Source organism: Coloeus monedula (genome assembly GCF_965178545.1).
Source record: "Coloeus monedula genome assembly, chromosome: 12".
Classification (NCBI taxonomy): domain Eukaryota; kingdom Metazoa; phylum Chordata; class Aves; order Passeriformes; family Corvidae; genus Coloeus; species Coloeus monedula.
This window is the reverse complement of record NC_138792.1, coordinates 2,977,380-2,992,430: the sequence shown is the minus strand read 5'-3', so window position 1 is coordinate 2,992,430 and position 15,051 is coordinate 2,977,380. Positions and strand designations below refer to the sequence as shown.

Sequence of the window (15,051 nt, the reverse complement as noted above, 5' to 3'; positions counted from 1 at the left end):
CTGAGCAGCAGGGGATGGGGCCAGCAGTTTCCCACACACAGTTTCTATTGCCATCCCTACTCCCCCAAATCAGAAATCCACTGGGCTTTCAACACATGCTAAATCCACTCTTCCCCCCAGGGGTGCTAAGCTTTTTTTCCTGCTTTTTCTTTTTTTAAAGGAGATCCAAGTGCTCCACACCCAATCCCAATTCAACAAGAGCAAAAGCTGCTCTTTTCCATGTAACTTTGGAGTGCTCTTTTCTGCCCGCTCTCCACGGATCCCTGATCTTACCCAAAGGAAGGGTGGAACAGGCTACATAATGGCTCTTAGGCACTTCAAGCTTCATCATTGTACAGTAAAAAGCATTCCAAATTTGTTTTTACCCAATACAAACATCAGCACTCAGCTGTGATGACTCCAGAAAACTCCAGATTACCACCTCCTCGTGCACCTCCGCAGGCTCTCCCAGGATCCCAGACTGGTTTGGGTTGGAAGGGACATTAAAACCCATCTCATTCCAACCCCCCGGCACAGGCAGGGATACCATCTCACACTGGTTTTAAGTTCTGGCTCTCCAAAAATACAGAGGAGGTTTCAGCTTTGTTTCTTTTCAAAAAGACAATGGGAAAACAAGGAAGATATGTTTTCCCAAGCCCCACAACAAGACAGGCTAGCCCTAGTATGAAGCAATCAAATTTGTTTCAGCTGAACACAGAACCACCCAAATTAGAACAGCAGGAAAAGTCCACCAAACCCTGATGGGAACAAAGTCACTGAAATGTGGAATTACTTTCCTTGAGGGTTACAGTAAATAATCCTAATATATTAAGTAATTCTTTCAAAAACCAAGTTGTGTAGAGACACAAAACATTTTAAAAAAATATTTCTGTGACACAACTCTCAGACAAGGTCTTACAAATGCTAATTAATTCATTAAACAAAATCCTAAACTAGTTTAATTCATAAACATTCATATAAGAGAACTGTTCAACAACATCTTAGTCTACTATTAGACACTGTAAGTGCTTTGCTAATACAAATAAGCCTTCAAAAACCAATTTTATTGGATCAGTGAACTTTTTTGTCATTTACACAAAGTCTGGTTCTATACTGTGACCAATAGTGGTGGAACCTTATATAGCCCAACAGCTTTTACTGAGGAAAATGACCAAAGACCTCTCCAAACTCCCAAGGAATTTCAAATATTTAGTATTAAAAAAAAAAAAAAAAAAGGTTATTTTAAGCTGAGACACAACCAAACTAGACAAGAGTCATTCTCAGAGAGGACGAGAAAGTAAAAAAGCAGCAAGTATGAATGGCAGCATTTATCTCTGAAGCCCTTCTGCAGGACCAAGAACGCAGACTGCCTGCCACGAAGAGAGGAGACGCTCAGCTCTTGGGAACAGGAGGGAGCCCTCACTTTTCCAGGGCCAGCCAAGCCCTATGGGAGCTGCCCACGACAAGGGATGCCACATCCTACAACCACCACGAGGGATGGCCACAGCTCCATCCCCAGGCACCAGGGGAGGCTCCAACACACGTTCTGTTCTTCACGCACCTAAGCCAAGCACCTCACACAAACCTCTCCACTCTACAAAGACAAGATTTTAAAAAGAAAACTTCCTTTTTTTTTTTGAGAAGTTTGTTTCCATAGGCCTTTGAATTCTGTTCACAGGGGTTTTTTTTATTTATGATACTTCATTTTCCATTCCTATTCACTCCTCAGGCACCGAGCTCCCGCTGACATCAAATGTCTGGTTTGCCCTGAATGGCCATTTATACACAAGTAAGTTTCAAATCTATTCTTACTTTAAAAATTTCATCCAAGTGTCCATGTAAACACAAATTCCATCAACCATGAAAAACTCCTTTCACTTACAGGCATAGCAGGCAGTAAGAAAAGATTCAATTACATATTTAAAAATTAATTGCTCCTAGAAACAACTTCACACTAGTTTTCCCCAAAGTTGTTGGATCTTTTTTCTGTCTTGAAGACAACATTTCAAGGCTACTCTGGAGAGCCAGGTAATACACAAAATTTGGATATTTGCTGACTTCAGAGTTCTCCATACAGCCCATTACTTTCACATGGACACAATCCCAGTCTCAGATCTGTCCAAAGCATGAGCCTTTTGCAAAGACTGAAGGTATGGCCATGGAGGCTGCAGGATGAAGTTCTTCCTGTGGCCAGCACTGCATTCCAGAGCTGTTTGGGAATACACTCTCTCCTGTATAAAAGGGTTTAACAACTCCTGCAGCCAGACTGGACTCACAGGGCAGGTATGTGCCTGCTCTTTCATAAAAGACAATGATTTAAATCTACAATATGATGCTGCTGCCACATATGGGGCACGTGCACAGAGAGGATCAGGCACAAGGGTATGTGGAAGTCTAACCTAGAAAGTAACTACTCATCAGAAAGTAAGAGAAGCAGAGAATTCCTGAAAGCAATGAGCTTAGAGAAATGGGTTGTGGCCCAGATTCAACACAATGGACTAAATCACTTTGACAAATCCTCTAGTGCTTCCTGAAAGTGTATAACCCCAGCAATAGGCAGTTTGGAACACTTCTATGAGGAACCAAGTCCTCTCTTGTATTTCAGTGGACAGAAGAGGAGAAAGAGAGCCCTGGACCTTATTGCCAATCCCCAAGAATGGCTGTTCTCACACTTTTATAAACACTTGGTCTCCATGGAAGGGGGATACCTAGCAGCAAACATTGGCAACCAAGGACATTCCACTCCCACTATACTGTCCACAATAGCAAGGAGAAAAAAAAAAATCCATAAGGCTGCTTTGATTAGGAACCCTTTGAGAGGACTTCTTCAAAAGTGAGTGTCTGAAAATACCTTGAACTGTGGGAATGTGCAACGACAGCCAGATGGGGGAAAACAGGCATCTTACTTTATTCTGAAAGCATTTACACTTCAGCCCAAAGTGGGAACATCTATTAATCCAAGAACCTTTTGCCAAGAACAAGGTCATAGTTTTCTTTTTAATTCACAACAGAACCCAACACATAACATATTCTGCACCAAGCAGAGAATCGCATCATTTACAGGTGTTTGGAGCCAGGTTTTAGTTTAATGCATGTTCTGAACGTGTAAGAACTTTATTATATTGGTTTTGTCCTCCCAGCAGGGCAGAGCTCTGCAGCTCTTTAATAACCACCAGTAAGAAAGAAGCAAGAACTGCACGAGGAGTTCTGCCCCACCAGGGGTATAAACAGACAAATTCTTTCACTGCCAGAAGTATTTATACATTAACACGCTCTTGGACTGTTGATAATTCTAAAATTGAAGACCTATTCCTGTGTATACATTAATATGGCAGCAATCTAAACCAAGCTCAGATTTTGCTCCACGTTAAGAAAATTAAGCATTAATGAGCTCGAATTTTACTTGAGCTGTTTGTTCATTGCAATGACAGTGAGCCCCAGCCATGGAGCAAGGCATCATTGTGCTGAGCCCTAGGAAGAATTAAATGGTGCAAGTTGTTCTATCAAAATAGCCACCAAAAAAAAAAAATAAATCACATTACACTCAACTGGAAACAAAAGGAAGGGCTAGAAGTGGGAGAAGCACTTATGCTTTGAGAACTTGGGGGGTTGCAAATTCTCAATTTCACTGTCATGGTTAGGAAAATGTGGCAGCAAAGCACTGCAACCTTATTTCTAAATAAACAAAAAGATTGGTCAGTCTACTGATGCAAGACAGACTAAAGAGAACAAGAGAACTATTAAATTATCTCCACTTCTGGGATTCTGGCTATTCTTTTGCAAAGTGAATGGCTTATGCTAATCAGGATGCATCTGAAATGCATCATTCAAGCCTCCTTGTACAAATATAGTTCTTATTTATCCCAAAAGATCCCCACCAGCTGGCAGTGTTTGCATACAATGCTAAACCCAACCTCAAGAGCCCATGCATTATGAGTCATTTTACACTTAAAAACATTAGTTCCCTTCAGTGTTCTCCAAGACGGTGTATCCCACGAGAAGAACCTTAGTGGAATTCAGCAATACTACACTATGTTACCATCCAGCTTCCTCTAGCACAAAGAAGTTACAAGTTTTCTGTTGTTCCGTGTTTTTTTGGTTTTTTTTTTTTTTTTCCTCCTAACAGCGTTTTTCCTCCAGAACATCTTTGTGGAAGGAACAAAAGGATTTGCACCAATCCCTTCTATATGAATCAAATATTTATGCTATGTCCTCTTGAAGCACTTTCATCTAGTAACCTATGGAATGTGATCTCCTGACCTCAACACTCAGGCACGTCTAAATCAGCTGCCCTTTGAGCTGTATTAGAGGCGGCAGAGAATTTTTATACACTTGTATCAAAGGCATATGAAAACCTTGTGGCCCAGCTGTGGCATTCTCTGCTAGGAAGCATTAGTCCGAAGTGTGCTTCAGGAAAGGGGAATGATTGTCCCACGTTTATGGCACAGTCTGATGCCATGTGTCACCAGGAACAGGCAGGATGATGAACCACGCTACCAGCACATTAACCAGCCAACACAATTTAAATAAGTGTCATGGCAAACTCCAATCCCACGTCCCACCACGTGGCCCATTCTGCCCACTCCACACTGCCCAGTTCCCTTCTGCCAGCCCCGTCCCCAGGGCAGCCAGCGCTGCCTGCAAAACACCTCCAGAATCCTAAAGACAAAGAGCTTGTGGGATGAGCAGGCACCCCATTCCCTCCATCTAGAAATCCCACCCTTTCCTCAAGAAAAATAAATCATTCTATGTTGTCTTTGTGGCTCCCAGGAATCTTTGATGGACAGGGTTATGTTGCAAATAAGTGTCCTGGAAGTAAAAGAGAGGGAGACCAGGTGTCCCAGATGAACCTGCAACTTCAGCTACAGCACAAATTTTTCCAGGGTCAGCTCATGACCCTACTCCCTCGAGGAGCAGTCACTGAGGTAACCCTAGTGAAAGTCTGACCCAGAGATTTAACAGGGTCATGGTCCTGATGGTAGGGTTCATGTTTTCATAGCAGCCCTGAAAAACCAACGTGATGCTGCCCATCACTTACACGGGAGCAGCACGAGGGTGCAGGGAAAGCTCAAGAACACAGTTCCTGTGTTCCCACCCTGACCTGGTAGAAAGGCTCAGTGCTCAGAAACAGTCAAGGGTAGCAGAAAAATGTGAGCCGGCAGCCAAAACCAGTGCCCTGTCCTCTGCCCCAGGATGGATTCCGGTCAGTCACCTGCCCCAGGCTCCTCACAAGGTGCCCCACTGGCTGCTGCACCTCAGCAGAGACTGAGGCACCCCCAGTTCTCGGAGGGTCCAGCAGCTCAGACTTGCTGCCCCAACTTTTCTGCTTTCTTTTCCCACAGAAATCCCCCCAGGAAAGAGGAAGGGGAAAAAAACCTTAAAAAAGAAGGAGGAACAGGGAGCAGGACAGACCAATATGTAGCATTTCCTGTATCATCCACAGGAAAAACCCACGCAGTGGGGAAGAGCTCGATGTCAAGGCTGGTTTCACCACATGAACACGCAGTTCCTCCTGCTGGGGGATGCTGTGTGATTCCACAGGGAACAATACAATCTTCCCTGACACAAGGACTCCTACTACTAGCCACACAAAATTCCACGGGTCCTTCCCTTGCAGAAATGGCTGGTAGCAAAGAAGGAAGGAGGGGAAGGAGGAATGTAGGTACAGAGCTGGGGGAGAAGGAAAATGAGACATTCCCTGTGGTATTATCACTTGTAAACCAGGACACACTCAGCACTCGGCCCCTAGAGAAAGAAGTATTCTGCAAAATATGTTTCCCTGCACAGAGACTGGGCCTCCATCCAGTTATTATGTGCACATGTCCCTGCTGAGTTTTCAGTCTTACTTCGAAAAAAAAAAACACAAAACAAAGAAAACATCCCCTCATATTCACTCTGCGCAGTGCCAAGCATGCTCCTGACCATGTTCAATAATCTGTTAAGGCGTGTTAATTATGGGTGCAACACTTTTACACCTTGTGACACAGCAGTAAAGCACTTAATGTAAAACAAATTCCAGTGTGAAACAAGAAATCAGTCGATCGTGGCAGCCCTGTTTGCACGTGTGATACATAAATGCACATGTGAATGCACATACGTGCTCCTCTGTGGAGCACGACCAGCAAAGACAATCTCAACACGTGGATTACAAGCACAATGACTGCAATTATTTTCTCAAAAGAAAAGAGCACCACAAGAAACGGCTGCTTTCAAACACAGCCTGACACAAACCCACTTCAGCGACTTCCACCGAGTTTTACTCAATCCAATTACACACAAGTACACCACTATTCATTTTGGCAATTTACTACCATTGGTGAAATAGGTGGATGAGTGTATTTTTTGGGGTTTTTTTTGCAAGAATTTTGCAAGATTAAAAGTAAACTTTACAGGAGAGAGAAGTGATGGACAAAAGCTGACAGAGAAGACAGCCAAACTCCCAGGTTTAGACTGAAGAAAGAATGCCGAGTCCCTTGCAGCATGAGCACATCTCTTACCTACTGATCTGCTGAAGACAAAAGGGTTTTCTTCTTTTCAGAAACTGGACACTTGTAGCTCGTTGGGTCAGTCACACAAAGCTTCCCTGCTGCCAAAGGTATTCTTTTTCCCCTCGGGTTTTTGTTGTTTTTGTTTGGTTTTTTACCCCAGAGAGTAAAGGGCAGAACAGTGGATTCAGCAGGGGCAAAGGGTGGAATTCGAGATTTAACGGGCTGGAGAACTGCAGAGCTGTCTCCAAAAGATGCTGTATTTCAAGGCGCTTTCATTTGCAAATCCTTCTTCATCCTCAGTGTCAATAAAACTGGAGGAGGGGGAGTAAACTTTTTTTAACCGCAGAAATAAACCGGACTCCACAGAACGGGGAATGTGATACGAACTGGATTTGTGGCTCGACTTTCTCTTTTATTATAAATAAATATACTTTCAGAACAGGCAATCGAGCTGGAAGGGTGGAAAAAAAAAAAATCCCAGAGTCAGCCAGGACCTGCCCGCGGTCGCTGGGAGGAGGATAGCGGTACCTCGAGGGCGGCAGAATAAACACAAAGAGGGGAAAGTCCGCGTCCCGGCGGTGGCAGCTCGGCTGTCAGTGGCAGCGCCGCCCGGGGCAGTCGCAGCGCCCGCGGCCCCGGCAGCGAAGGGCGGCCCGCGGCATCGCGCCCGGGCGGGCTCGGCTCGGCTCCGCTCGCTGCTTCTCCGCGGTTACCTGTGCGCGGCGGCGGAGCGGCACCGGGGCAGCCTCGGCGGCACGGAGCGGAGCCCAGCGGAGCCCAGCGGAGCGGACGGCACGGGCGGCTCGGCTCCCTCCTCCGCCTCCTTCCGCTGCTGTGGGCGCGGGCGGCCCGCGGGACGCGCTGGGCCGGGGCGGGCAGGAAGCGCCGCCGCCCCCGGGCCCGCCCCGCCCGCGGCACCGCCCCCGCCCCGCTCCGCTCCGCCCGCCCGCCGCTATTGTGTGCGGACACACGGACACACGGACACACGGACCGGCCCGAGCCGCACGGTAGCCACGGCGAGCAGCCGCTGCGGGTCCCGGCCCTGCACAAACGCCCCAACAACCCCACCCTGTGCATCCCCGAGAGCGTGTGCATCCTGCAGCTCTGGCAGCCTTGGGGCCGTGACCAGCCCTGGGGAGCATGTTCAGTGCCCCAGCAGCCTCCGAGGGGAGAATCTTTCCCAAATACCCAACCTAAGCCTCCCCGACACAGCTCCGGCCGTTCGCTTGGCTCCTGTCCGTGCTCACAGAGAGCAGAGATCGGAGCTGCCCCTCCACTGACCCTCGGGAGGATGTTGAAGACCACAGTGAGTCTCCCCACAGCCTCCTCCAGGCTGAACAAACCAAGTGATCTCAGCCACTCCTCATAAGAGTTTCCATCTAGAACTTTCCCCATCCTCCTGGCCTCCTTTGTACACTCTCTAAAAGCTCGATGTCTTTTTTATATTGTGGTGCCCAAAACTGCTCAAAACATTCGAGGCGAGAAAATCCCAGTGCAGAGCACAGCAGAACAATCCCCTCCCTCACCTGGCCAGTGATGCTCTGCCCAGTGGCCCCCAGGACAGCCCTGGTCCCTCTGCAGGAGGAGCCACTTGGGCACCTGTGGAAGCCCCATCAAAACCAAGCTGCCAAGCCACTGGAGTGAAATGGATATATATCAACGTAAGCCAGCCCAGGACTCACCCTCCTTTTCACTGGTCAAAAGCTGAAAACAAATGAAAAGTGTGGCAAGAAATGATCATGCTAACTGCACACAGGCAGGGTATTAAAGGAGATCCCTGTATATAATGTTCTCCTTAAAACCAAAATGTACATCATGTGATCTTCCAAAGCTCAGGCTATCCTAATAGGAAATATCCACAGACTGCTACTACTCTGCCACAGCGGGAAATAATGGTCAGTGTGGAGTGGAAAGAAGAGACTGAAGACACTTGTTCTTCTCCCCAAATACAACTCTGATTTTGCTGTGTTTCGGCATTTTATCACATGATAAAAAGATGGTGGCCACATTCAGAGGTGGCTTTTGCTGAAGTCTTCAGTGCCTGGAATCACAGTGTGGAATTTCAACTCCTAAAACAGTTTAGCTTCAAACATTCCATAACCTTTACAGCAAAGCATGAACACATCACCTTTGTGCATGTGTCCCCATTCAAAAGCCTGTAAAAGGATCCCAAAATGTTGCTAAAAAGAAAGACCTAATGCAGTCATGTTTTGGAAGATCTAACAGAGGATTAGTAATGGCAGTAACACAGTCAGCTCTGCAGTGGAACCAGTCTTTGCATCAGAGAGACAAAGCTCTTGTTCTGAAATGGGCTAAGCAACACCAACTTCTCACCCAATCCCTGTAATCAGGGGAAATCCCCAGTCTAAACAAGGCCAAGAGATAACAAACTGGTCCTTCAGTTGGGACTTATTTGTGTACAAATAATCGTACCCTGCCTTTCTCACAATCCACCTCCTCCTCCAGCTTTTGCATAGGGAGCACTGGAATCCTCCCCCAGTGAGGTCGTTCCTGTCCTGAACTCCCGAGGAGGACAATCTCCCAGTGACAGCTTCCACTTGGCTCCTGGTCATTACCTTGTAATTTCAAAAAGGAGTGAAACAAAAAACTGAATGCAGCTCTCACAGTGTGTCCACAGCTGATTTAATACATAAAGGCCTGATCATGCAAATATGAAGCCCACTGAGCAGCCCCAATTTGGTAAGGCTTGGGCCTCAGATGCCACCAGTTTCCAAAAAAGAACTGAAAGTGCAAAAACTGGCCACATGTCAAATCCTTGCACTGTGAAATTTGGCCTTCATGTGAGGAGAGATGGCATGATTCAGCCATTTACCTTTTAATCACTCTGAGCAAATAAATCCTTTCCGACATTCCCAACTCTTAACACTGAAAAGAAAGACTTTGGACAAAAATTCAGGAAGTCAAATTACAGAAATCCCAAATGCAGCATCTATAAACATCTATTTTCCCCCCCTCATAACCAACATTCATTCACTGGAATGTTTTAAAGGAAGAAATGCAGAAACACATGTAAACAGCTCATTAACATCCCATAACCTTATAGTTTGAAGCACCAAAGGGGAAAAAAAAGGCAGTGCAGAAGCAGCTACTGAAGCCCACATTTGCTGGATGCTGTGGGGCAGCGCTGTAAGGGAAATGCACATCTAGAGCGAGGGAAAGAGTTATAAACTGTGCTTCAGTCACACATCCTGTCTCCCTCCCACGTGCTCAAAGAAAATATGGGAGTAAAGAGAGGAGGCAGAGTCATCAGCAAAGCACAACTACTGCCTGATGCAGGCACTGGGGAGCAGCGAGCCTTGCCCGAGGCGTGTTAACCTCGGCTCCTCTGCTGCCTATTCCAGGAGCACTGCTCATGTTCAACCCACACAACTGGAGATACCAGCCTTATCAGAACTGCAAAAGAACAAAGCTGCATGAAATCCAAATTCTCTTCCTTAAAATACTCTCCCCCTGTATCCTCCCTTCACCCAGCTCCCCGCCCAGCCCGGTGCTCAGGAGCTCCAGCACATCTGAACGGCTGCCAGCGGAGGAAGCGAGCAGTTTCCATACACACATCACGCCACAATGTGGGAATTCAGGAAACAACACAAGAAAGGGGTTCCTAATAACTGTTCCAGCGTGCTGGGGCCAATTTATGCAATCACACAAAGGTCACGGTGGTTGTGCTAAAAAGCACAAAAGATAAGAGCTACAACGGCAACTAGTTCAAAGTAGGAGAATAAATCTCGGGCTGAGGAAAACCTGGAATTGCTCCACCTACAATTTTTTTTAAGAGGTTGTCCTTCACATTCTTGAAAATTCCTCCATCTTAAAGTTCCTCCCTCCAGGAATGGCTGTAACTCTGCCGCCCTTTGTCCGCAGCAGCTGGAGCTCAGGAAGCTGCTGATATTATCCCTCCTGTACAGACACACCACAGCTCAGTTCGGCATCCACTCAGCACAGTGCACAGGGGCTTGAATTAATTTCCATGGATCTCTGATCTTAGGCCAGTTTAACAGAGCTTTTCTTCTTGCAAATAAATATAAAGTGTCAGCAGGGCTCAGAAGTGGCATTTAGCTCATGGGGCCAGACAGAACGTCCCCACCAAAGTGAGGGGGTTTTTTGTCTATAAAATACATTATTGGGCAAAATAATGACCCTACAGTAAAGAGACAGTAATACAGGAAATAGTAAAAAAGCCTAAGAAGAGAAGCTGAGCATGTTTGCCAGGAATGTGAGCAGGAGCAAGGCATAGGCACTTCTGAAAAGGGAGAGTGTATTTCTTGTCATAGAAACCAAACTCAGAATCCCAGCATGGTTTGGATTGGAAGGGACCTTAAAGCTCATCTCATTCTATCCCCCTGCCATGGGCAGGGACACATTCCACTAGACCAGGTTGCTCCAAGCTCCATCCAACCTGGCCTTGGACACTTCCAGGTCAGTTTGACAGGTACTCATTGAAGAAAAGGAAGTAAGCGAACCAACATGTTTGGGAACACAGATTAAAACAAGACTAAAAGATTTCAAAATCTTCTAAAAATCACCCAAAAATGAGTGCAGAAGGCACCAAGGTACAGGAGGGTTGGACAATTGGTCCAAAGTCAGGCTGGGAGCTCAGTCTGCACTTGCAGAGGCCCTGCCTTGCTGCCCACACGCACAGTGAGCTTGGACATGCAGTACTGCAGCTTTTGCTGCTGTTTTACCACCTGGTTTTAGCACCCAGCACCTTCAGGGTGGCCATGGCTATCTTTAAGTCATACACAGAGATTTGGTGTTGCTGCCACATCCAGCCCTGAGCTGTAACAAAGCCTGAAAGGCTTCCTCCGGTCCTGTCATTGGGTACAGCTGGAGAGCAGCTACCATTTCTGAAGGGAAACAGAATCAGACAGGAGACTGAGGCATGAATTACATGAGTTACCATTCACTAAGATGGCAACAACAGCTATTCACAGACCAACAGCACCAGAAATTACTACCATCAAACCTGACATGCGTGGAATTGCTAGAAAAATTCTACTTTTCCAAACACACAAGCAGGAACAGTTACACACTATTTATTCCTCTGACCTTCACTAAGTAACTCCTGTGTCTTTCTACACAAATGTATTATTTCAGCAATTCTACACAATAAAACTTTGATGACCACATAACTTCTGGGAGGGAAGTAACTGATACAGAAACTTCTGCATAGCCAACTTCCTGCCCTGTGTCTACTGTGATTTACACCGTAACACAGCCCCAGCTCATCTAAGATTTTTCATGCTGCTGTGTGTGAAGAGTTTTAAGTCTGTCAGTCTGGGAGGTACCTCTAATGGGTTGTAACTCAAGTGCAGCATGGTTCCTGGGGTGAAGAAAAGGCCTGCAAGGAAGGGGGGGAAAGGAACAGCTCACCACAGTGAAATGTAATATAGAGGTCAGCAGTGACATGTCACCCGTGAGGTGATTGATCAGGTACCACCTGTAAGGAGAATTATTCTAACTGCTGAACCTTGGCCCCTCTCTATGCAGAACTGCAGAAGAGAGCAGTGTATCCAGGAGAGCGGTAAACAACTGCCAACTATGGAAAAACAAATGTTTCAGCTTTGCCCTAAACACATTCACATCCCAGTGCTCTACAGTTAAATGTAGTTTGGGCAAAATAAGGTTGGTCTCGACAAAGAGATTTCCTTAGACATTGTTCCTCTCCCAAACACAGACCTGTAAGCCTTTATCTGATGTCTATCATATGTTAACAACCTTGATGTAGGAAAGTTGACCATCTCCCTTGCTTCTCTCTTGCTCCCTTCCCTCTGCACTCTTGCCTCTCAAGTCTCCTTAAAAAGAGATGTGTCTTTAAAATCTGCTGGAATTAATTGAAATATTCCCTCAACTTCCAGTGGATTTGGACCAGAGTGAGCTTTAAGAGTAAGGCATGGAGGCACTGAACTTCAACACAGTATTTGTTTGCTCCCAAGGACTAAAGATTGTATGAAATTACAAGCGAACAAGATGCACAGCAGGCTCTGCAGCAAAAACCAGACTTGCTAATCCTGATATCTCAATGATCATAAAGCCTAAGAGGGGACAACCATGGCTGATTTGATATCAAAAAGCCCAACCTCTTCAAAGCCTCCAGGCCTTAAAATGGTGCAGCTGTACTGATAAATACCACAGGGATGGGGGAGAGGGGGTGCTCTTTGATTTAAAGCTCTTGCAACTCATTTTTAATGCTGATGTCAAAAGCAGACTCAGAAGTGAGAAATGAAAGAGGCCCAACCAACAGCAATCTCTGGCTGGGAGCAACCTTGCATTGCCTGGGAAGGGTAAAGGTATGGTCTCAGTGAAACACTCAGTGCCATGTGCATGCAAGAGCTCTGCTAGTTGCAGGAGCAGAACCCTCTTCCCCTGCTACACAGAAGCTGTACTGAAGAGTAATCAGCTTATTCTGAATGTGAAATTAAAGAAGAGAAATGAAAGGAGAAAAAAAATGTTATGTACAAAAAACGTAACGAAACAAAAGAGATTAATTTTTCTTAAACAACTGCTTCAAATTAGAATTTTTATGAATATGTAGATGTTCTCCTAAAAACAATCTTTCCCCTGTAGTAAGCTACAAAAAGACTGATAATTAGAGAGAGCAAGATATCAAGTTACAGGTAATTGATTAACATTTCATTTTCATGTAAATGAAAAATTAAAAATAGAATTACGGAACAAAGTCTGATTAGATTTTACAATCAATTTCAGAAGCTGCTGCCACATTCTGGAAGAGCACCAGCACTCTCTGCTGGTGATCTTTGTTCAACAGTTATCAAGAGAAAAATGAGGGATGAAAATGCATTATGTTCTTGATATGAAATGCCATTTTTGTTTTAAACTGATTATTAATTAGATCCCTAACAACTTGGCAAACAGCAACTCTAGGAGCTAGGTATGCTTTTGGAAACAACACAGTCATTACTAAGAACTGCATTTACTCTGGGCAATCATCACTCACTGGAATAAATTTCACTGTCTCAAATAAACATCTGATGTAAATGCTTCTCTCAGCAGAAAGCACTTCTGTGGTGCTGCAACACAAAGACAAGCTGGTGTGAGAAATTCCCATGATGCCAAATCCCTTGGCTCCACCCTGACTTTCCATCAATTTTTGAGCTATGCCAAGAAAAACAGCTCTCCTTTAAAAAGTCCTAGCACAGCTCCAACACCTTCCCCGATGGGAGCCACAGTGGGAAGGCTGCTATGTTTTCATCAAAGCAAACCTGCTCCCAGCCCTGCCTCTGTTCCACCTTTTGCCAGGAAGCTGGAAAAGCTTTGATTCCCTCTCCCCAGGATGCACCCAAGCCGTGTCTCCTGGATTACCTTACACACCTGAGCCAGAGCTTGCACAGGGACAAACAGGCAGCAAAAATAAACCCAAAGCCAAGCACCTCAGTGCCAGCTGTCCCAGCTCCCAAACTGTGCTCGGATCAGGCACCAGGAAGAAGGGTTAAAAACTGGTAAATTGAATCCATGTGCAGCTCATGGAAGTGTAGGAAACAAAAGAGACAATGTTGAGGACAGAGTATTCATTTGCAAAGGGCTCAAGTTTCTTGGCTTCTGCCATCTGCTTCCCAAAGGCCATTTTTCAAGGTAGCTTTTTGTTCTTCAGTTTTGAATGTAGCTGAGGAAAGACATCCTACTCCTACTTAGCTAACAAACTAAAGCTCAGTGCACGTTCAATGGCTTAAAATATTTTGTCTTTTTAATTCCCTGGGGACAAGAAAGAGTTGCAATATCAGAGATGGGGTTTTTCTCCTGGGATTTGGATCAAAATTTTACATGACACAGCTCACTCAAAGACCTCAGCCACCTCCATAAATATTCATTTACACTATGGTATTAAATACATAAAGAAATCCAGTGTTCACAAAAAAATAAATACACAAGACTTCATAATGCAGTAGATATCTGTGTATTATGTGTAGCAAGATACACAGCCCTTTTGACTATTTTCCTTTATGAAGTAAAAATCGGGAAGAACAGCTCCTGAATTAGAGAAACAGCTCAGAGTCCTAAAAAGAACACACACTGTGGTAAAAATAAGTGAGTTTTAACACAGGCATAAGTCAAAGTCAGAAATAATTGTTCTAACGCATTCTGCTCCTGACAAATCTCAAATTTAGAAGAGCTTCACATCTGCTGAGAGTCCCAAGGAACTTTTTAAGCATTCAGGGATCACTGACACTTGGCAGAGTGGGACAGAGTGACAGCCAAATGCCAAGCACAGCTCTGAAACACTGCAGGAGGAACAGACATTCCTGCCTAAGGGGCAGAGCAAGTTTCCCACTGTAGAGAAGGACAAGTTTTCAAAACTGAAGTTTTCTACTTTTCCAGGAATTTAATATTGTGAACATGACATGATCCAGCCAGAGACCAGTGATGCACAAGGGATGAGAAGATGCTCAAAGCCTTGAGAACTTGAGCACCTGTAGGAAATAACCATGATTACTTTTTTAATATTATTAACTATACATGCCAGACTGTCTTAAATATTCTCTTCCCACATTCCTACCCACACCTTTACCTTCCTGCCATAGGAATTCTGTATTCAGCTCTGCCCCTT

General features: G+C 45.2%; 1 protein-coding gene across 2 annotated transcripts in view; it reads right to left on the bottom strand.

The window, feature by feature from the left end:
• AMOT (angiomotin) overlaps positions 1-15,051 on the bottom strand; it is a 60,247-nt gene that overhangs the window by 41,925 nt on the left and 3,271 nt on the right. Inside the window, exon 1 of one of the 2 annotated variants that reach the window (XM_082289592.1) lies at positions 6,477-6,685. The exons of the other annotated variant lie outside the window; for it this stretch is intronic. The gene's annotated coding sequence lies outside the window, so the exon portion shown is untranslated. Of the gene's footprint in view, positions 1-6,476; positions 6,686-15,051 lie in introns of those variants that run through there. 2 annotated transcript variants of the gene reach the window in all.